This window comes from Calidris pugnax, unplaced genomic scaffold, assembly GCF_001431845.1.
Source record: "Calidris pugnax isolate Ruff unplaced genomic scaffold, ASM143184v1 scaffold32, whole genome shotgun sequence".
Taxonomy (NCBI): Eukaryota; Metazoa; Chordata; class Aves; order Charadriiformes; family Scolopacidae; genus Calidris; species Calidris pugnax.
Genome location: NW_015090783.1, coordinates 2,509,450 through 2,530,455, shown reverse-complemented (window position 1 = coordinate 2,530,455; position 21,006 = coordinate 2,509,450). Strand labels below are relative to the sequence as shown.

At 47.4% G+C, this 21,006-nt stretch overlaps 1 protein-coding gene across 2 annotated transcripts in view; it reads left to right on the top strand.

Annotated features, from left to right (window-relative positions):
* CCDC92 (coiled-coil domain containing 92) overlaps nucleotides 1-21,006 on the top strand; it is a 69,203-nt gene that overhangs the window by 32,635 nt on the left and 15,562 nt on the right. For both annotated transcript variants that reach the window (XM_014960754.1, XM_014960762.1), the window contains 3 exons: nucleotides 2,105-2,189; nucleotides 9,801-9,971; nucleotides 19,765-19,866. The gene's annotated coding sequence lies outside the window, so the exon portion shown is untranslated. The remainder of the gene's footprint in view (nucleotides 1-2,104; nucleotides 2,190-9,800; nucleotides 9,972-19,764; nucleotides 19,867-21,006) is intronic.

Here is a 21,006-nt window from a genome sequence, read left to right as displayed (position 1 = left end):
CCCCCCAAGCAGCCGCTGGGGCCCCCCCCCCCCAGCAGCCCTGAGGGGCTGGTGGTGCCACATCTTGCTCAGCAGAAGGAATGGAGGCTGCCAGCATCTCTGGCAGGACAGTACAGGCTGCAGAGCACCAGCACTGGAGCACTGGAGAAATGTTAAATGGCCATGCCCAAATGGTGCTCCTTTGTGCCAGGGAGATGTGTCCAGAAGCACCAACGGGGTTCTAGGAAATGTTTTCCAAACTGTTGATTAATTGGCAGGAAGTCTGACTTGGAACACATGAGCCCACTTGCTACAGCCTTTGGGCCAGCTGGAAAGTTGCTGGTTTAGCTGAATAGCCAGGAGAGAGGCTCCCTCTTACACCTGTCAAGTGCCAGTGCCCCAACCAGGAGCCATTCCACCTCCAATCTCCATCCACACTGGCCTGTTTTGCAGTAACACAGTGCTGCCATCGCTGTCTACCTCCCCGCTCATCTCCATGCTCTGTTTCCTGCCTTGCTGTGCTGTTTTCTTTGCCCCCAGAGAAACATCTCATTCGGGCATGGCAGAGTGGTTCAGGCATAAAAGCCTGTCTCAAAAGTATCATTGGTCCCTAATGAGTGAGTCCCTTTTCCTCCTCTTGCTCTTGCCTCCAGCATCAGATTCATCTCCCTCAGGCTGTGGAACTGCTGCTCAAGCACAGCTCAGCTCCCTGCTCCTGCGTTGGCTCTCCCTGCTCTAGCACAGCCCTGGTGATCACGCAGGGGTAAGACAATACTGTCACAGTTGCCATTCAGCTCAGCACTTTTACAGGGAACATCTGCAAGCGCTTCTTTTTGTTCAGCACATCCTAAAGGGAATTAAAAAAAAAAAAAATTAGCAAAGGTGCAATATGTTTTTCTTTACTGTCAAGTTTAACAAGCAACAGCCATCTGAGCTTCCATCATTTTATGATGTTGGGTTCCTGCACTGGTCCCTCTGTCTTGTGAGTCCTGACTTAAATTGAACCCACCTCACTGATTCTCTGGTAAATAACGTCAGCAGGGCTGTTCCAGATCGACACCAGCCTGACTAAGACCAGAGGAGGCTGCCAAAGCCCAAAGGATGGGAACAGTTATTTTGCCAGCACCCTGGCTCAATTTGTGTCTCCGTAGGAATGCGTACACTTCCCTTTGCTTTTGCAATGGCACCAGCGTGTTGACGAACTGCAGTGCTGCTATTTATCCCTTAATTACTCCCATGACTCACATTAAAGTAACAATTTTCCATAGAAACAAACACAAGCAGAGCTGACACCACTCGAACTGCTTTTATTCTGGAACATGTTCTGTACTCTGGGTTTTGAGGGTGGCAACTCTGGAGGCTGCTCCACATTCCTGGTGCCAAGGTTTGCCAGAGTCAAGGGGAAGGAGACTCGCTGGGCACTCGCTTGCTCTGGGATGGGGAGGAAGGGCTACAGCTGCTGCACTACAGCCCGCATGGGGCTGAGGACCACTCAGCACGCTGTGATTTTAGGGGATATGAACGCTAAGCACAGCTCAGGACAGCGGGGCTCCTGGCTCTGGTAGTTCCTGGGTGTTCTTAGGATATGTTCATCTGCTGATGTTCTTGCCAGGACGCTCCCTTTGTTTGGTTTACCCGTGGGCATCTCAACCTGGGATGCTGCTCTGTGTTTTCACTTGTCTCAAGAGGCTCAATCAGGGAGAGCAACAGGATTGACATCCCTGGATCTTATCTAGGAATATTTGACCTGTTCTGTGTGTCATATTAATTCCAGGTACTACTGTTGGGTGGGATCACCCCTGGACGAGTCAGTTTCTTAAAATAACTAATGAAATAAATAACTGGCAGATCTCAACTGCATCCTTTGGGCCAGCCTGGCATCAGATTTTATGTGGGGTCCTCATGGACTTCAAATCCTCCGAAGCCCTTTCCCTGTGGTTGACCCTTGGAAAGCAGGTATGCATACAGGAGGCTGGATGGTCAGGAGGCATCTTTTTTCTTTTACAAACCTGCTTGCCTTGCCTTGGTACTAGAGTTGTCAAAAGTCACCCTAGTTCTGTTTGTCTGTGCAGCCAAGAGAAACAGGACAGAGCCAAAACTGTTTGTCTGATTTCTCTACTTGCAGCTAACATTAGATGTGCCTGGTGATGGTGTCCCAGCGTCTACTCCTACTGCAGGGCAGGAGCAGGGATCCCTCAGTCCTTAGAGCGGTAAGTCTGCCCTAAAATCATCCAACAAAGGGAACCCTCCCCAGGCAGGCACCCATGGTAAAGTGAACATGTCTACGTTGGAGGCTATTTCCTACCTCCCTATAGCCTAAGAGGAGGGAAAATGGCCACAGACTATCTCTTCCCAAGGCAGACAATTGTCATGTCCAACACAGATGTAGATACGGGAGTGCTCATACATACATACTGCATGTTTTAAGAGATTGTATGATTTGATGTAGAGCCTGTTAGGGTTGGCTGGTAACTTACTTACACTTTGTGCAGATAAAGTTGCCTCCATATTACACTTCTGTGCTCCACACACACACCCTTTAACTTTGCAAAGTGCGGTTTAAAGAAAAAAAATTTAAAAACGCAACTTTGGCTGTGCAGCCTTCCCAGGAAATGCCTCTAGAAACTGTCTGTGCAGGAGACATCTACAAAGAGAAAATGGGGGAGGGAGGCAAAGCCCAACAGACCTGGATTCTTCTCTGCAGCTTCTTCCCCTCCACTTCCTCAGGGCCGTTGGCTGTCTCTTCATTTTGCTTCCCAGGCCCCACATGTTACCAATGCCTTTCATAAGGGCTTGTCAGCCTCCCACCACGCCAGAGTCCCATCTAGTCTCTTCTCTTCTGAAGAAGAAACTTGTAAGGGCTCAGTAGCCATGACTGAAGCCAGATTTTCAAACAGGGCCAGCACTCAATGAACCGCTGGGCTTTTCTGAAAGTCTGGCTCTGAGAAAAGCCTTTATTTTCTTTTTTTTTTTTTTTTCCCGGCACACAGGAGTTGAACTAGGACTGAATCAGTAATATAAACATTAGGTTGAATAGGCTGAATATCTCTTCCCTAGAGGACTGCTCTCTTTGTCTGCCTTCTTTATCTCTGCCAAGGTGCTGATAACCAACGTGTGCCTTATGGAACACATGGTGGGACTCCCGTGGGACTGACAGAGCCCCATTCCATGGGGATTTTCAACTCAGGCTGCAGAAAGGGCTGTGAAGGAAAGAGTCGGAAGCAAGCTTTCGCTGGCAGAGACAGGGATGGAGCAATCAAACAGTTCTTCCAGCAGGCAGAGATGTATTTAGGCAGTGCAAGCCCTTGCTTTGTGCCTAAACACCTGAAGTTTCCAGGCATGAGGCCAGGGTTTCAACTTCTCCTTAAATAAGGGTGTTTTTTGTCCAGCCAGTGAGACAGAGTAAAGTGTATCAGCTCCCTGAATGTAAGGAGACCTACCTGTATGAGCAGAGAGCGGGACTTGCCCTTCTTCCCTTTCCCCAGTTCCTTTTGAATCAACTTTGAATGATGGAACTTGAGAAGCACCCACCAGAGAGGGACCAGAGCAGGAGCAGACAGGACAGGAGAGATGCCAGGTAGGGCCACGGTGTCCATCATCTCCTTTCTGTCCCACACATGACTCCTGCCACTGTTCGACTGACCACAGCACAGTGTTGTGGAGGCTGTTCCCATGGGTGCAGGGATCCATGCAGGCACAGCAGGATCACTGCAGCGAGAAAGGACAAACAGAAACAAAGGAACTAAAAAAAACCCCAATGTCTTCCTCATTAAAATCTTCCCGATTCCTATGTCCTGCCACAGGATCATTGCCTTGACTTGCCTTGCAGATTTGCCACCAGCAGATTCTGCTTTCAACACGGGACTTGAAAATATTTACCATTTTTTGAAGTGAGAAGGCAGAGAGGACTCGCTTATTCATTCTCCTTCTCCAGGTTTAACAGAGAACTTAATTTGTCTGAGATGTGAAGCACCTTCACACCTCTACCTGAACAGGACTGTTTAGTCTGACTTGAACAGTCAGACTCCAGTATCCCTTGTTACTAGGAGGCAGCCCTGCCAAGGCCCTTGTTCTCCCAGGATGCAGAAACACCTGCAAATAACATCTACCAAAGTTTTCTTTTCCTTAGAGGTTGGTGTGGGATGACACCAGCAAGTGGTTTGCGTTTTCATAGGTAGGGGTTCCAGTCTTGTTCCAGAAAAAGAGCTTAATTCCCTCTTGTATTTCTCCTGAATCGGGGACATCTCTTGAGCCCAGCAGCTTCAAAGACTTGTCCCCCGCACTCTATCATAAAAACATCTAGAAAGCAGTTTGAATTTCTTCCAGCTGGCGTCATGTTACAGAGATCCCTATCAGCACCCGGGAGGAAAGAATTAGCAAGAAAAACAAGTGTCTCTTTAAACTTCAGAAAGAAAAAGAAAATGCAAAGAAAAAGGCCATGTAAAAAGCGTAGACTTAGCCCAGTGATGTCCAAACAATGTGTTCTTTTCCTAGGGTTGTTTGAGGCAGAAAGGAGCCTAATGATTGTATTTTCTTGTGTCAGCTGGAGACTTTGAACACTAATGGCAGGACTTTATCGAAGCCAGATGCATTTGCACAGGTACTGTCTATACGACCTCACTCCCAGCCATTGGAAATGAGCACCTAATGTGAGTATTAACACAGGCAGGAGCATGTGCCTGTAGAAGCAGGGAGTCACCAGGGTAGACAAGCCAACTCACATGGAGTTTCAAAGGCATCTGCTTGGCTTTTCATGCCAGACTCCTTTTGCGCCCCTCAAGGGACTGCTTGTGACTCTCTTCCTCCAGAAAAGCATCACAGTTGCAGACTTTTCCCTTTTACCAGGACATGAAGCAGTCGGGCTCAGGGTGAGCAGTGGGAAAGCCTGGAACAGGCAGCTCCCGGAGTAGCAGAGATCTTCCCACACCCAAGGCGCTCCCCGAATCTCCGCCAGCCGGTTTTGTTGTGGTTATTGCTGAGCCGCCTCCTCTTGTGTAGCTGTCCTCCACCCCAGCCCAAGCCCTGCAGCCATCCTCGGCATCTTTCCTTTGGTACACAGACTGACTTGCTGACATGTGAACAACTCCTTCTAAAGAACAGATACCCTCCATTTCAAAGAGCAAAGTCCCTCGGGCAGCTGGGGAAAACTGGCAAAGGACAGACTGGATTTGGTTTTGCTTTGCACTCCCTGTGGTTCTTCACACGAAGAAGCCAGTGGCATGAGATGGGCCTTGGGGACCAGAAGTTGGTGCCTTTGCATGTTAGAAACCATTTCCGTTAGCAAGCCTTACAAGCACTGTCTCTGTTTCTGTATTTGTGATCCCCACAGTGCTATTTTTCTGACTTTCCCAATACTTTCTCTTCTTCCCTATTCAGTCTGCTGATGGGCCAAGCCTCTTAGCTGGCTCTCTTCAAAGGAGGGCGTTATAACATAATGCCATCACTTCTCATACTGTTCTTTTCTCCACCAAATTTTCATTACGGAAAAAAGTCTGTCAGCCATCACCTCTGCTCTTTGATGACCTTTGGTTGGTTATTGAGCTATTACTCATAATTTAATTGTCTTCACTTCTAAGTAAAAAGGTGGATGGATGGATGGATGGATAGATAGATAGATAGATAGATAGACAGACAGACAGATTGATAGATAGATAGATAGATAGATAGATAGATAGAAGGATGAAGAAGGGAGCAAGCAAGTGGTGATTACTGGCCCAAGTCAAGTTGGAAGAGGTGGGAAATTGCATCGAGCTGCACCAATTTTTACCTTCGAAGATACTGACTTGCTCTGACAATGAAACATTTCTCACTACCAGAACTCCATCTATTATTTGCTTGGGTTTAGTGGGCAGTTAAAGGAAACTCACAAGATGCAATTAAAATAAAAGTTACAGATCGATGTTTCAGCTTTTAAGAGTCAAAAAAGTGAACTTGAGCATATGTAACTTCAGAGACAAACCTAATCTTCCCCTCTTGCTGAGAAGATTCACTTAGCAACAGTGAATAGGGCTTTCTTCAATTTGCTTTATCCTGTGTGTGTTTAAGATAACCCTTTTTTTCCAGAATTTCATTTAGCTACTCATACTACAAACACAAGGACAGATGGTCACCAGATCAAACTTAATCAGCATTCTGTATGCTGGATTTTGTGCTTAGAAATTCATCTGGTTCTAGTAAAGCATAGTCTGAAACCTGCCTGATGTTTAACTCAACCACAGAACTGTATTAAATTTCTAAGCCTCCCCATCCTCACAAGAGATTGAGAAGGGAACCATCAGGCATTTTTTAAAAGGACTTTAATTATCAGAGATCAAAATTTGCTCTGTTACTGTGTCTCACTGGAGAACAGCATTTTTAACGGGGGACTGCAGCCCAGTCTTACCCATTTGTTTCTTCTTGAAGTTCATCACAGGGCTAGATCCAGCCCTGGAGGAAGAGGATGCAGTTTTGTTTACACCCCCTTACACCACGCTGAATTCAAGGTCTAGACCTTGGCAGTCCACCCTTGGTCAAGGAAATCTGAACTATTTTCCCATGGCTTCTTCTCATTCCTCTTCTTCCTCAGGCACTTCCCTTTTCTGCCTCTCATTGCTGTCAGTTGTTAGCCTAGCAGGGCTGAGCTCCACATGAGTGCCCCCATCTCAAGGAGTTGATGTTACATAGGCAGGACAAGGAACCAGCTCCCCCAGGACCGAGGCCTGCAGAGAAGAGCTTTCAGGCTTTATCAGCCTTGTAGGCTTCTACATGCCCATGAACATGCAGATATCCAGGTGCACTAAAAAACATATCAAAGCCTCCTTTGCCCTAAAGGAAGACAGGGTTTCACCATGTGTCCATAAATCCTCTGTCCTTCAAGCTGGTGTGGTGATCTTTTCGCCCTCTTCAAAAACACTCCGCTATTTTATCCTTCATGCCCCAGTCTGTTAGAGACGTGTATACCGCTGCATCGAAATTTGCTGCCTTTATTTGCATAACTGTGGCATGGGGCTGACTGGCCAGAACCCAAAAACCACTCCAAATGGCACAGAGGCGACAGCCATCTGTGTCTTTTTCACATTTGGTTTCATTGTTTTAGGATTAAATCCAACCACTGCAACCTACAGTAACTCTAGACTTCTCGAGGCTCAGAGCTTTCCATATAGCACGGTCTGTGGTTTCACTGTGGAGAAGCAAACCTGGAAAAAAACTTGTTGGACTGGATCAGAAGTATTTTAGTTAGTGCAGCAGGAGTTGCCAGTGGTGAAAATAGCACTGCTGGAGCATGAATGAACGGAGTGGTGTTTCATTCTGTGCTCGTTAGACAATTTAAGCCAAACTCAGCATTATGGTTGCGCTGGGCAGTTTGCTCTTGAGATACATTTCCATTGCCACATAATAAATATAAATGCTCTTTATAAGATACCCATGCATGGAAGGCATCTAGTGGTTGCTAAGGGTTGTTCTGATGATGTATATTCAAAGCCCTCCTGTTTGGCATTAATTAGCACAATGTACTATTTTGCAATTTCCCAGCACAGACACATCCAGATTCCTGCTAGGAATTGGAAGTGGTATCACCCCCCACCCACTCTCCACCCAAGCCAGACAGCACTGAGACAATCCCTCCCTCACATTGAGCTTCTGTCTCCCCCAGAACCCCATGGTAGGGGGTATCAGGGGCTGTGGAGGATGTAGGATTTTTTTGCATTACAAAAGCAAGCCATTTCTAACAGGCCTGAGGCTGGGATCTTCATGAAGGTCTCTCCCATGGGTCCCAAAAGCCCAGTGCCATTAGCAGAAGCTCTTGATTTGGCATGTGGGCTGGTGTATTTCTGATGTCCAGGCTGAGGATTGCTGCTTGCAGGAAGGTGATGCCCACAAGAGCTCAAATCCCTGAGGGACTGATGAGAGCTTGTGACCTACGTGCTGATTTGGACTCTTCATGTCACAGCACTGGGAGGAACTGGTGCAAGCCATTCCCTTATGTGCTTCCCATTTCTCAGGGCTTGGCTGCTCCAAGTCTACTACTGCTGCTTCTTAATGCAATACTAAGGACAATGCATAGGAGGGACTATGGAGGCTGGAATCTCCCCTTGCTAAAGACCAAGAGAAGGGGATACTTGCACTTTTTCTGCCTGTTTATCCCTGTTAGGTGTCTGAAAAGCATTTGCTGCCAGCCCCAAGCTGCAGACAGAAATAATTAAATGCTCTACCAACCAAACTGACAAAACATGAAAACTTGTGTGTTTCAGTGACATTGCATGCAACATAACACAGCTAAGCATGTAATTAGGGAAGTATCAACTTACACTCATATTCTTCTGCTGCTTATGCATCCCACTATGGGTAGGTTGCCCTGCTGTTCATGGCTTCCGAGTTCCTTGTACTGGGCAGAGAGTGCTTTTACCACTGACTTTGGTACACCGCTATCTTATGCCTTCAGTGCAAAGACTCTTTTTTGCTACTTTCTTATTAGTGGTTATACCTTGCCTCATGTAAGGACCATTGGCCTCTGAGGTCTAATGATGGAGCTGGTCGTTCTACATTAATCTCTTACACAATAGCCATCCTCTCAAGCAGGCTATATGGTGTGAAGTAGGTCCTTTCCCGCAACTAATAAAGAATTGGGACATTGTGAAGCACTGATGAGGCATGGTTACAGCCCTACAGCCAGCCCCTCTGGGTGTCCATTGCACCCACCATGGAAGACAGCCACTGCTGGAGCCTGCCTCCAGCATCACCATCCCCACAGCATCGAAGCTCCGCTGCAACTCAGCCTTTCCCAGCACCATGGTTTTTGCACGCTCTCCCCAGTGCTGTAACAGGCAAGCACCAGTTAATTTTCTTTTTTAATGCCTCCAGTCTCCCTCCAGATAAATTTATTTTTTTAACTCAGAAATACATTTGTTGCAAGTCAGATGCCAACAGCTCCCAGTGCCAAGAAGATGCAGTGCTCCTTCTGCTTGCTCTGTTTTCCTGTGAACTTTATCAGTTTTTGCTTGTTTCTCTGTGACCTTTGGAGCCCATTCAAAGTCATCTGCCTTTTGCTTTGATTTAATTTCAGTCCAGTTCATGTTGCCAGTTTATTTGTTGCCTATTTTTACACATCGCCAGCAAATCACCACCTCTTCATATTGTTTAGACAGTCATCAAATCTAGGCTTGCCAGCTCTTTTTGTTAATGGGCTAGGAGGGAGTGTTACATCGAGCTGATGTGACCAGAAAGGGACCAGAAAGCTGCTTAATTCCAGCTAACAAATCTTTAAAGCCTAATGTGGGACTTTTATGACCGGAGCAGGGTCTGGCCTATGTTATGGACCCAAGGTCCGCCTGTATGTCTGCTCTACCTCATCTTTTCGCTCATTAGCAGGGCACTAAAGCTACCACAAGCACTGGCTCCACTGTGCTGGAAATGTATCCCTCAAGTTGCGCCAGAGATTTGGCTTGTGCTGGTTCTGGGATGGAGACAGTTTTTATTGTAGAGCTGGTTTGGACCTCCTGGGTCTTCTCCTACAGCTGGTTCCAGTTATAGGCAGCCTGGGATCAATGGAAGTTGAAGGAGCCTGGTGGCTTGCAGTTCTGGTTATTCCTGCAATGTTAGCAAGAGCTAGCAAGAGCTTGAGTAGACACAGGAGCCTCAGGTGAGGTGCAGGATCCACAGACCATGTTCAGGCTCAGCTCCAGAACCACGCAGCCCACAACATGCTTCTTCCTGGAAGGCTCCACGTTTTTCATGTGTGCCTTAGGAGAGCTATATTGAGGGCCATTCGTGGTAAACGGCAGGAGTACTTTCTCCATGACTTCTGTATGTTTTTCTGCACATTTGTCTGTGTTTCTTTACAGCTCCAGGTATCCTGCTTGATGGCTCATTTAAGACCAAGATTTCCTTTGTGGGCCAGGAGTAAAATCCGAATTTCCCTCCAATACAGAGGACATTCAGAAGGGGAAGCTGACCAGAACCCAGACTCATCTGGCTACCATGGGCATCTCCCACTGCATCATTCAGGACCTGAGGTATGTACTTATTTCTTGAAGCACAGACATGGTGTACATAGCCTTAAACTATTCTGACTGCATTTTCTCTATATGAGGCACCAAGTACCTAAATAAGACAATTTAAAGAGATAAGTGCTTACTGGTTAGATGTAACTGTGATGATTTTACACGGCGCAATGGGTGTAGTGTTTTCAAAGACAGCCTGCACACTTCTTGTGCTCTCCACAGAGATTTAACTTTTATTCTTCCTCCTTTTGTTAGTTCCCTTCCCATAAATCACCAGAAGGAAAACTTGTGGCTGTTGTTCCACATGAGGTGGGGAAAGCCAGATGCAACCCTTAAACATAAAGTATCCTACAATTAAAAAATGTTAGTGTAAACAAAACCAGCCTTTTCAAGTGCCCTTCTCCCCAGAGGCATGACCTGCAAACACTAACAAAAGGGCTGGCCTGGAAAAGAAAGGCAGGAGCAGCACATTTACAGGTAGATGCTCAGGTCAGTGCAAAACCTAGTACAATCATCTCTTGCCCTGCAAACATCTGTGCCCTTGCTTAACAGCACAGGCAAGTCCAGCCCTCGAGGGAAGTGGGGGGCTGTACATAGGCTTAGCCATTTGCAGAACGAGGGCCTTATTTTGCTGTCCTGCATTCAAGCCTTGCAGTATAAAGATTGGCACAGGGTTGTGGACCACATGTGGCAGAGAATCTCATTCAAAGAGGGCTAAGCTCCACTGGGTACCCAAGAGCCCAGTGTGCCTCTCACCCTGCTGATCTGCTGCCACAAAACTGCTGGCAACTCGTGTGTTAGCAGCAGTGGGGCTGGGGGCTCCGACCCTGGCTTGTTCTGCATCACTCAGCAGCTGCACAGCCACATTCTGGGGGGACTTTTATGGTCCTCCAGGCCATCAGAGCAGCCAAACAGGCTGCGAAGGTCAGGGATTAGTCCTGGCTTGGCTTTGCTATGCTCTCTTGAGCATTACCTGAATCTCAAATGCACCATGTCTGCAGTTACGTACCTGATCCAGACTGAAGCTCGTTTGCTTGCACAGCCTTGCAACAGCCAGCTCAGTTCAAGTTCAGTAACTTAATGTTTGCCAAGGTTTTGCATTTTGGACTGAGATCTCTGCTGCTGCCATCACCCACGATGCCAAGTCAGCCCACACGTCCTCCTGCCACCCATGGAGTCACAAGCTCTGAGGCAAAGCCTGGTAATATCACATCTGGGGGGTTACAGACCCTGGAGAAGACAGACACTTACACGTTCCAGGGACCCCGGCGCAGCCAGACTGCACAGTTTACAGTGTGTTGCAGGCACTTCTCAAACTTGAAAGACTAAGAAAAAAGGCACCACCAGAACCCTGGGGCTAGAAAGAAGTCTGGGACAGGCCTGTCTCTTACTGTTCCAGTGCCCACGTGTGGCCAAGCCCTGAATCTTTTCCTCTTTTGCTTTGTTGCATCCAAGTGCTGGGCAAACTCTTTGCAAAGAAGGCAAGTGTCCTCTGCTGGCTGCAAGCAAAAAATGCATGTGGTGATACCCTGGCTAGAGACAGCACTGGAGCAGGGATGTGTTCTGTGGAGTTTGTGACCTGACCTTTTAAAAATGGACAATAAACCAACTGTGAAATGGAGCTACAAGCTGGCTGCTTGCAGCATGGGTAAAGGAAGGGGGTCAGGATCTCTATGCCTTCAGGCTGCTGGTGCAGACCAGGGTGCAGCCCTTCTCCTTCTCAGTCCCATTGCTGGGGGGTGAAGTCCAAGTGGGTCCCCCAGTACAGCCCAGGTGGAGCCTGAGATGGTGGAGGCTGGGAGGAATGTACTTTAGAAGGTGGAGGGCAGCTGCACAAGAGAGGCAGGAGACTGGAGGTGCCCAAGGCACAGGAGCAGAAGAGCTCTTCACCAGCACAAAGTACATTCTGGGTAGTGTCGGCAGAAAGGATGTAAGAGCAGGGGCCAGAATCCAGCATGCGTTTGTTCTCTGGGTTTCTGAAATAATCCCTCAGAGATCAACAGGCTTTCACATCTTTCCCCATCTGTTCTTAATCTGTTCACTTGACAGATGCCAAACCACCATACCCTGTATGGAAAAACACAAAACAAAATACAAAGCCTTATATCTCCTTCGGTTTTATTCAGAAACATTCCCCGGAGCCTGGCTCTGTTCATGCCCGGGGTGTGTGAGGAGTCCCAGGGAGGAACCTGCACCGGGGACAGATCTGCTGTCAGCAGGGGTTTCACAGCAAGGCCCAGAGAAGGGGTGGCCAGGGCACAGGAGGTATCTGATGGAGCAGCTTTGTGTTTATGCAAACTCAATGACTCAGGTTGGTGATTATCTGCTGCTGGCATCCCTCTGCTGCCAAGAAGCCTCCTCCAACATCTCAGTCCTGTTGTTCCAGACTTGCACGGCCAGGGATAGGTGGAAGATGGGCAGAGAGAAGGGAACTGCCTTGCTAAAGGTCACAGAGCAGAAGGGGGCCAAAAGGAAAACCAGCACCCTGAACCTCCCAAAGCCTCCAGTCGATTGGTCAAGCAGCCTGTTATCCCAGTGTTATCCCAAAGTTCAGCCCTGCAAAATCTGTTGAGGACGTGAGGAACAGCATATTAATGGTACCCATGAATACTTTATTTAAGGCTGAGACTCAGCGACTACAGTACTGTCATTATCAGTGCATGGACTGAACCATCTCTAATAATAAATAATACAGGATAACTCCCAGCATCTAAAATTGTTCTATCCTAAGCTGTTCCCATCCTCATCCTATCGATCAGAAGGTCTTTGTGTTTGCAACAGCTTATATAGCAAATGGACTTCAACTTTCTTCTTTCCAAATACTGAAACTGGCTCTTTTCAGGACACTGCTGTGTAATTTACAGCTCTATCACCAGCTCCTTAATAGTTGCCAGGTTCTTCGGAGTCCTTTGAAAGTGAACACAATAAAAAGATGAGAGTGGAGACTGACCACAAGTTTCACGTCTGCAGATTCCTTCCTACGTGCCTTTTTTGGTCTTTTCAGCCAGCTAATGGAAACCAATTCTGTGTCTTCAAGGCTAAATGATGAAGTTTTAGAGTTCCCCTGACTAGTAACAGCAGAGAATTGCTACAGATCTACAGCAGCCAAATGCCAGCACATCTCTACATGGAAGGGAAAGATTTCCTCTATGTGTATCATTTGCTTATCAATCCTGCCAGTCTGAAACCAGGTTTGAAACAGTGGCAGTTAAACACCAGTGCAATTTGACCATTACCCCAGGAACTGGATATTTATATATGGTTTGGATGAGCAAAAAGGAAGCTGGGACAAGCTTCAGCAGCTGTGATAGGAGAGGGAAAATGGCACTGTCTTGGGCAGTTAGCATCACAGCGTGCCCTGCTCTGTTCAAACACTGCTTTGCACCAGCCCAAGCCTATATTAATTTAATAAATTAAAACATCCTGTGCCTCCCCAGTTTGGCAGAGGTAGGATTTGGGGTGAAGGAGATCTCCTTTGCTTATTCTGCATGTTTTGCCAATATCCCCCAACTCCCTGAAATGTCAAGAGAAAAATCAACAGAGTGAAACGTAATCTCAAAGAGAAACACAATATTTTTTAAAATGTCCTCACAGCAGCAATCATAATAAAAATACAAACCTGAGGTTTGTAAAAATCTAGCAATAAAACCACAGACATCTTTACAACTCCCAGATACACAGTGCTCCCCAGCAGCAAGCACAAAACCCTCCCAGATGCTGGGGAACAGGCCTAATTGTTTTACAGCCTGCAAAAAAAAAAAAAAAAAGACCACACATGACACCAATTCACAGGTCATTACCAGTCACCATCAGGGAAGATAAAACAAAATCTCTTCATTCTTTCTCACCTAGAGACCATGGAGCAGCTGAGTGGTATGGTGGTGGAATGCTACACTTACAGGCAAGTGCGTGTTTTAGGTTCATAAGCAAGCTCAGATCTTTGTGCTGTTTCTTGGTCATTTAAAGCCCTTTTCCTTTCAAGCCAGATTATAATGCATCAGGAGCAGCATTGCCAGCAGGTCGAAGGAGGTGATCCTTCCCCTCTGCTCAGCACTGGTGAGGCCGCACCTGGAGTTCTGAGCTCCCCAGTACAAGAAAGCCACGAACTAAATGGAGAGAGTCCAATGAAAAGCCACTAAAATCATGAAGCGGCTGGAGCATCTCTCCTACAAGGAAAGGCTAGGAGAGCTGGGTTTTGTCAGCCTGCAAAAAAAAAAAAAAAAAGGCCACACATGACACCAATTCACAGGTCATTACCAGTCACCATCAGGGAAGATAAAACAAAATCTCTTCATTCTTTCTCACCTAGAGACCATGGAGCAGCTGAGTGGTATGGTGGTGGAATGCTACACTTACAGGCAAGTGCGTGTTTTAGGTTCATAAGCAAGCTCAGATCTTTGTGCTGTTTCTTGGTCATTTAAAGCCCTTTTCCTTTCAAGCCAGATTATAGGCATCTGTACTTCCCCAGCTAACAGCAAGTGTGTTCTGGTCCATGGGAATAGAGATCATCTCTTTTAAAATGTGATGCAGGCCCTCAGGCAATGCCGCTCAGCTTCCCAGTGTGTTCTGGCAGGTTAGTTAATATTTTCATGCCGTGAATCTCCCATCAGCAAAAGGAATCTTGTATTTCTCCCACTCTTTCTCCAAGAAGGTTTAAAGCTCTTCATGTGAGCACTGCTTATTATGAGAAGGCAATGGAGGACTGTGGCAGCAGAGGGCTGGTTGTGTGCAAGGTGATCAGGCTCACCTTAGTATGGAGCGGGATTATAAAGCACAGAGTGCAGTTGGTGGGGGACTTTCTGGACCCCCTGCAATTGTTTAGCCTACTACTTTTTTACATGCTTGACTTCAGTTGCAGTCACAGCTGGGATTTTGAATTGCCTGTATTGCTGAGGGAGGCAGGCATCAGCTTGCTGAGATGATGGTATTGATTCCGCTATTGACAACTGCCATGACTTGTCTCTTCCTCTGTCTGCTGTGGGAATGAACCCATTTGGTAGCAATGATGGGAAATTACTCAGAGAAAAAAAAAAAAATTCAATGCAAGCTAGGCTAAAAAGTTCAGAGTTAACACAGCCTCAACCTAGTACTGTATAACTGTCAAGTCACATTGCAGTAGGTTTCTTGATGCTGATAATTTAACAATTCTTTGGCCCAAGGGTACATCTCTCACTGCAAATCTGCTTCTCCAGAGCCACTTTATCACTGACCTGAAAGGAAGCAATCATGGCTTGTGTGTAAATGTATGTGATGAGCACTAGTGCATGGCAATAGCTACAGCACATCTAGCTGGTCTGACAAAACCGACAAGGTTCTGTACGTGTGTTTTGCTCCTTGAACACAGAGGTCACTGGCCTTTTTCCTGATGATCTCTGATAGAATGCAGTAGGCAGAGCCCAAACATACATATATAAAGCTGTCAGTGATTACTTGTACACTTAGACTAGATTTTTATTTTATTTTTTTGTAAAAGCTGTAAAAACCAAAAGAAAATGCAGATGTCACAGGTCATCCTTTGCACTAGAAAAATGTTTCTTCTTTTCCTCTTATTTCTAGGTTATTCACAACTTGTCAATTGACTTTTGTGGACTGATTGTCTTAAGTTTAGCTGCCTAGTTGAAGAGTTTTTTGAAAGCTGTTCTGGGCCTTAATGACACGCTTTCTGATCATAGTGGAAACCTTACTCCTCAGGTTCCCGGGAAAGGCCCGTTGCATACTTGAAAGGTGGGAACTGCTTTTGCCCGTGTTAGGACACATACAATCGCAGAATTCTGGGTAACATCCATCTATTAATTAATGCTGAAAAATAACGGATTTTCTAAGAATCTGGTTGGTAAAGTGGAGATAAGGGAGCTGATTGAGTAAGGGGCTGATGCCTTCTCCCGGCCAGCAATTCTAGCAGTGTTTTACATTCAGGGAGTAGGTCAATTCACTTGCATATTTAATGGATGAGATAAAGGCTGCTTGCACTAAATTAGCTTTCTGGGCAATGTAGGAGACCAGGGATGCAGAATCCTTCTGGCTGCCTGCTGCTGCGGGGAGCTGCCTGCGTGTTCTTCCAGAGCGCGGCCTGGCAGATCTGTTTGCAGATGATGCTCTCCTGTACTAAAACCAAACGCTGATGCTCCTGAGCATCCTGCTATCAAGCAGATGATTGCTAAGGCAATGCAGGCCAATGTGCCACTTTGGGAGACAGCTGACCACGCTCTGCTCAGCGCCGTTTCATTAGTGGTAAGCCAAGCTGCAGCGGAGGTACAAGAAGGATCTCTGTTGTCCCTCCCTCCATGTGTAGAGATGGCATGTGCAGCTCACAGCTCCCACCTTTTGCTCCTCCAGCCCCACAGGTCAGGCCAGATTAGGCTTCTCCTAGATCCTGACCCGCTTTCCCCAGTTCTGCTCTGCAATAGATGGCTGAGCCTCAGTTTCAGCACTTGTCATCAGATGTTACTCGTTCTGCAGCAGGAGGCTTCCTCTTGCACCAGGAACCCCGCTGGCCTAAGTGTTGTGCAAACAAAGGAAAAACAATAACTAAAAACAGTCTCTGCCTTCAGGAGCTGACAGCATCTCTCTTATTTCTCCCAGCCACTGTAAATAAATCTTTGGTAATGTCACTGTTCTTCAAAGGACGATAAAAGGAACTGTCGTCACTCCCTGACACTGACTGTTCCTGCCATTCACTAAGCTTTCCCCTCCTTCTCCCATGCAGGGAGAAGTTTGTTAAAAATTAGATCTCATTTGATGACTGCTAATTATCTTAGAAGCTGTTGGTAAGATGCAGTGAAAGGACTAAAGACATTGCCCAAGAACAGCCCTGCGGGAGGAACACCAGCTTGGCCAGCTTCACTGAGTGGAATTAGGCCTTGGGTATTTTAACTGATGCTTCTTCAATAGATTGTCTGATAGCAGAGGTACTAAATAAGGATTAGTACAGAAATATTTCTATATACACACTTATGTACATTTGGTTCTGATTTTTAAAATCTCCCCTTTTGGAACAGGGAGGGATCACATCACGCTTTAGATTTTAACATTTTGGTTGAATTTCATCCTGGTTCTTGTTCCCTACTCTGCCCCAAGCTCTGAGAAAGCTTCTGCCCAATAACCCTCCCCTTGTCCTACCCTCAGCCCACTGCTGTCGAGAGCAGAAGACTCATTGAAGAACCTGTGGGCTGTTTGCTTGAAAGGAGAGACAGCCACTCCAGCACCATCTCCTTCCCGAGGTGAATGTGAAGCTAATCCCAGATTCTCATCTCAGCCACACTGATCTAATTAATAGTAACTCTTTTGGCTTTATAGGGTGGAGGATGTCTGGATTTAGATCTGCATTACCGGAAACAAACCCTGCCCAGCTGTGGATGTTGATATTACAGATGCACAGCAAAGAGAAACAGCATCCATGTGCAGTGACACAGGAGAGGTGATGAACCTTTTCTGCTTCCAGCTCTGCAGTCCACTGCTGCCTCCTGTCCCTGTAATCTGTGCTCCTTAACAAAACAAAGCAAGTAAAAGAAAATAAGGAGAGAGAGGCACCTTAAAAGCCAGCAAGAGTGGGAAGATGCACTGCCTCTGATGTCCTAGAAAATCTCTGTCCCTGCTCCTAGTAGAGCCTGGAGAGCAAACCCAGGAGTAGAGAAAGCAGAGGGTAGGAGGCAGATCGCCTGAGACAAAACACAGGACAGGATCAGCCTTGCCCTAACCTCTCCCTAATATCTTCCTGCACTTATGTCCCATTAACAAATTAGCACAGGTTTTTTAAAATACACATGGTCCCTACCACAAGTAGACACCAATTTCCAGTTATCCCCCTACCTGGGCCCTCTCTCTGTCCCCAGGCAGCACAGTGAGGAGGGGAAGAGCCAGAGCTGGTGCTGGCAGGCGGGTGCTGCTCCTGCTGCTCTCGGTGCTGCTGGGAGCCCTCCTTCTTCCACAGGCATCACACCGTCTGCCCGGGCTTTGCAGACGCTTGATTTATTTCTATATATAAACTTTGGAGATGTTTCGTGCAAGGGACATGGCACATTTCCAATGCAGCCAGGCCAGCCCGCGGAGGGCACGCAGGGCAGCGCGGCAGGGGATCAGAGCAGTTCTTCAGCTGGTGCAGGGACAGGCTGGCCAACCTGCAACTCTCTGCTTAGCAACAAGGTCCTGGCAATCCGTGCAGCTGATTGCATCCTGTCAAATCCACCCGTGCAAGGAGTTCCCTGCTCTGCAGAGCTTGGCCATATGGCTGAAGAATAAGCCGTGAAGGGGACAGAGGTCTTTGAACCGAAGTCCAGGACTCGGAGGTCCTCAGATCTGGAGTCTGCTTGCTGGAATTTCTGCCTGATCTTGTCAAATCATGGGAGTCAAGAAATCTGGATTTTTATCTCCGTTTCCCCATGGATTTTTCTGTCTGACCCTGGGGTGCTTGCTTAGAGCCGGTCTTTGAAGTGATGTCTGCCTTTTCACAGAAAGCTGTAACTGCAGGAGCACTGATAGTCACACTAGAGATAAAACCCACAGGCAACGTAGGGCCTTAAGGACTGCTGCACGTCATCTCATAGCTTTTTGGGATCTCTGATTTTGGTGGAGCATAAACAATGTGAGATTTTACTGTAAAATGCTCCTACCTCAGAGCCCTGTGTTTTATGACCTGGGGGTTTGAATTCCTGGGGAAAAACCCCTTGGCCATCCCCGACACTCAGGAGTTGTGATCGGGGCCAGAGCTTCCTCCAGCCCAGCCCTCTGCAAAGAGGAGTCACTGAGCTATAATTAACTGTATTACACAGCACCCTCCTTTTTCAGGATTTTTAAAGAGCTTTGCAGCTATTAATGACACATAATTACCATGCTCACAGCACCCTGCAAGACAAAGGTATTCCCATTTTGAACACAAAGAAACTGGAGCAGCTCAGTGGGCGCTCACCTGGCGAGGGGCAGCGGATGCTACTGCTGAAGCAGAGCAGCCTTTTAAAGGGTGACAAATTGGGGGTGACATTTTCAGACTGAAACTTCACAGAATCAAAAACTTCAGAGAAACCCGGGGGACATGGGGCGGAAAAAAAAAAAAAAGATGCTTAGGACTGTTTCAGTTTTAGTTCTGAATGAATGTATTTTCATCCCTTTGTTTCCAACACATTTTCCTCACATGGGTTACAGGGGTCTATTTCTGTTGTATGAATGTCACATCTTAAGGCCAGTTAATAAAAAAAGCACTTTCTTTCCAACAACACAGCTGGGGTTTTCTCCTTCATCTGTGTTGGGCTATTAGGGATCCATATTGAATTTAACATCCTTCTGTCTTTCCTGCCAGGATGATTCAAATGGCAAATGCCTTTCTTTTTTGGCACAGGTCCTACCTGAATCAGCTTCTCAGACTAGCTCATCACTTAACGGGATCCTAAATTAAGAGTCTACATTTTGTATAAAACACTGGATGGATCTGAGATAAAATGGAAGGAAAAGCATGAACAGGAGAGGGCTTGTTCTCTGGGTCTATGTCTTCCTGACATTGTGCACTGGTTCTTGAGCTTGGCCTTGCTTTGGGCAGCTGAGGACAGAGATGTCCCATGGAGGGATGGGCAGGGAGCTGCCAGCACTGCTGGTGTGTCCTGGGCTGGAAGGGTGCCATGGGGACACTGCTCACACCCACCCCACAGCAGTGGGACACAGCAGCCTGCTCCTTCCCGCTGCAGGGCCTGTCTCCATCACTGGAGAACCTCCTGCACCAGCCTTTTCACTTTCAAATGTCCATTTAAAATGGTTCTTCTTTGGTTTTAGCTTTGACTAAGAATTAATAAGCTTTCTTAAAAATGTTTCCCTCCAGGCTACTGTTGCACTTCATTTTCCCCGGATTCAGGAGCCACAAGATGTGAAGCACGTGTAGATCATTCTCCGTTTCTTCACACACAACAGAATCACATGGAAGGTATGTAGATCCACCAGTTTGCAGCTTAATGTTGAATTTCATATTGATTAAGGCCTGAAACAATTACCTGTGTTTGATATAATACTTGTTTTTCTTTAGAAAATTACTATTTCTAACATTTAGAAACTTTAATCAGCTTTTTCTGTTGGCTGCTTACAAAGTCAGTTTTCTATCTCCTAAGTCCCCTGTAATGAAGTATTTTCTTTCCATTGCAAGCCCTGTGTGCAAATCTGCGTGCAAGAGGAATCATTTTAGGCTCTTCCTATGTGTGCCACCCACAGGGGCAATGTCCTGGTCGTGGGCAAATCCCCGATTGCCCCTAACTGTCCTGGGCTCATTGGGTGTGCGGGAATTCCTGTGTGTGTCTGCCGGCGCGCACACTGCTCCTCTGATGGGCCGTGCATCTGCCAGACATACAGTCCCGTGCCAGGGACAGTGCCACGGGGTGTCACCTCACACAGAAACGACGCTGCAGGGCTTGGTGTGTGTGCGGGGATGGAGGGGCTGCCGAAATCCCACCCCTGGCAGCTCGCTCTGCTGGGCCCTGCTGCTGGTTTGGGAGGGGTTGAGGGGAAATTCACACCCGTGGGCCATGAACTGTTTGGGCACAGGGAGACACGCGTGACACAGTGCCAACAGCACTAACATTCCCCCTCCTGTTTTTGGGTTTTTTTTCCCTACACATCCACGTTGTCATGGACCTTTGGCGTGTGTGCAACTTCTGGTCATGGGTGTTGTTTCCAGCACCCCCAATTCCTTTGTGCAGATGTGTGTGCATGCACACTGCTTCATGACACGTGTGTGCTGCTCCATACACGCAGAGACACACACCCCTTGTGCACCTTTCCACCTACCCACCACCAAGCGCGGCCTTTGCGTGGTGCTGCTTGGGCACCCGCAGGCACTTACCGCTCCCCGCGCCACATACGTGGGCGCCCCTACATACATGTGCGCTGCTCCGCACCCCTACATACATGTGCGCCGCTCCCCGCACATACACGCACACACCTGTGCGCGCGCGCGCGGGGCGTGCGCACGCGCCCCCCCCTCCCTTCCCAGATGGGCGGGGCCAAGGCCGCGGCCGCTGACAGCGCTGACCCCCGTTGCCATAGCGACGGGCCGGGCTGCCGCAGCCGCACC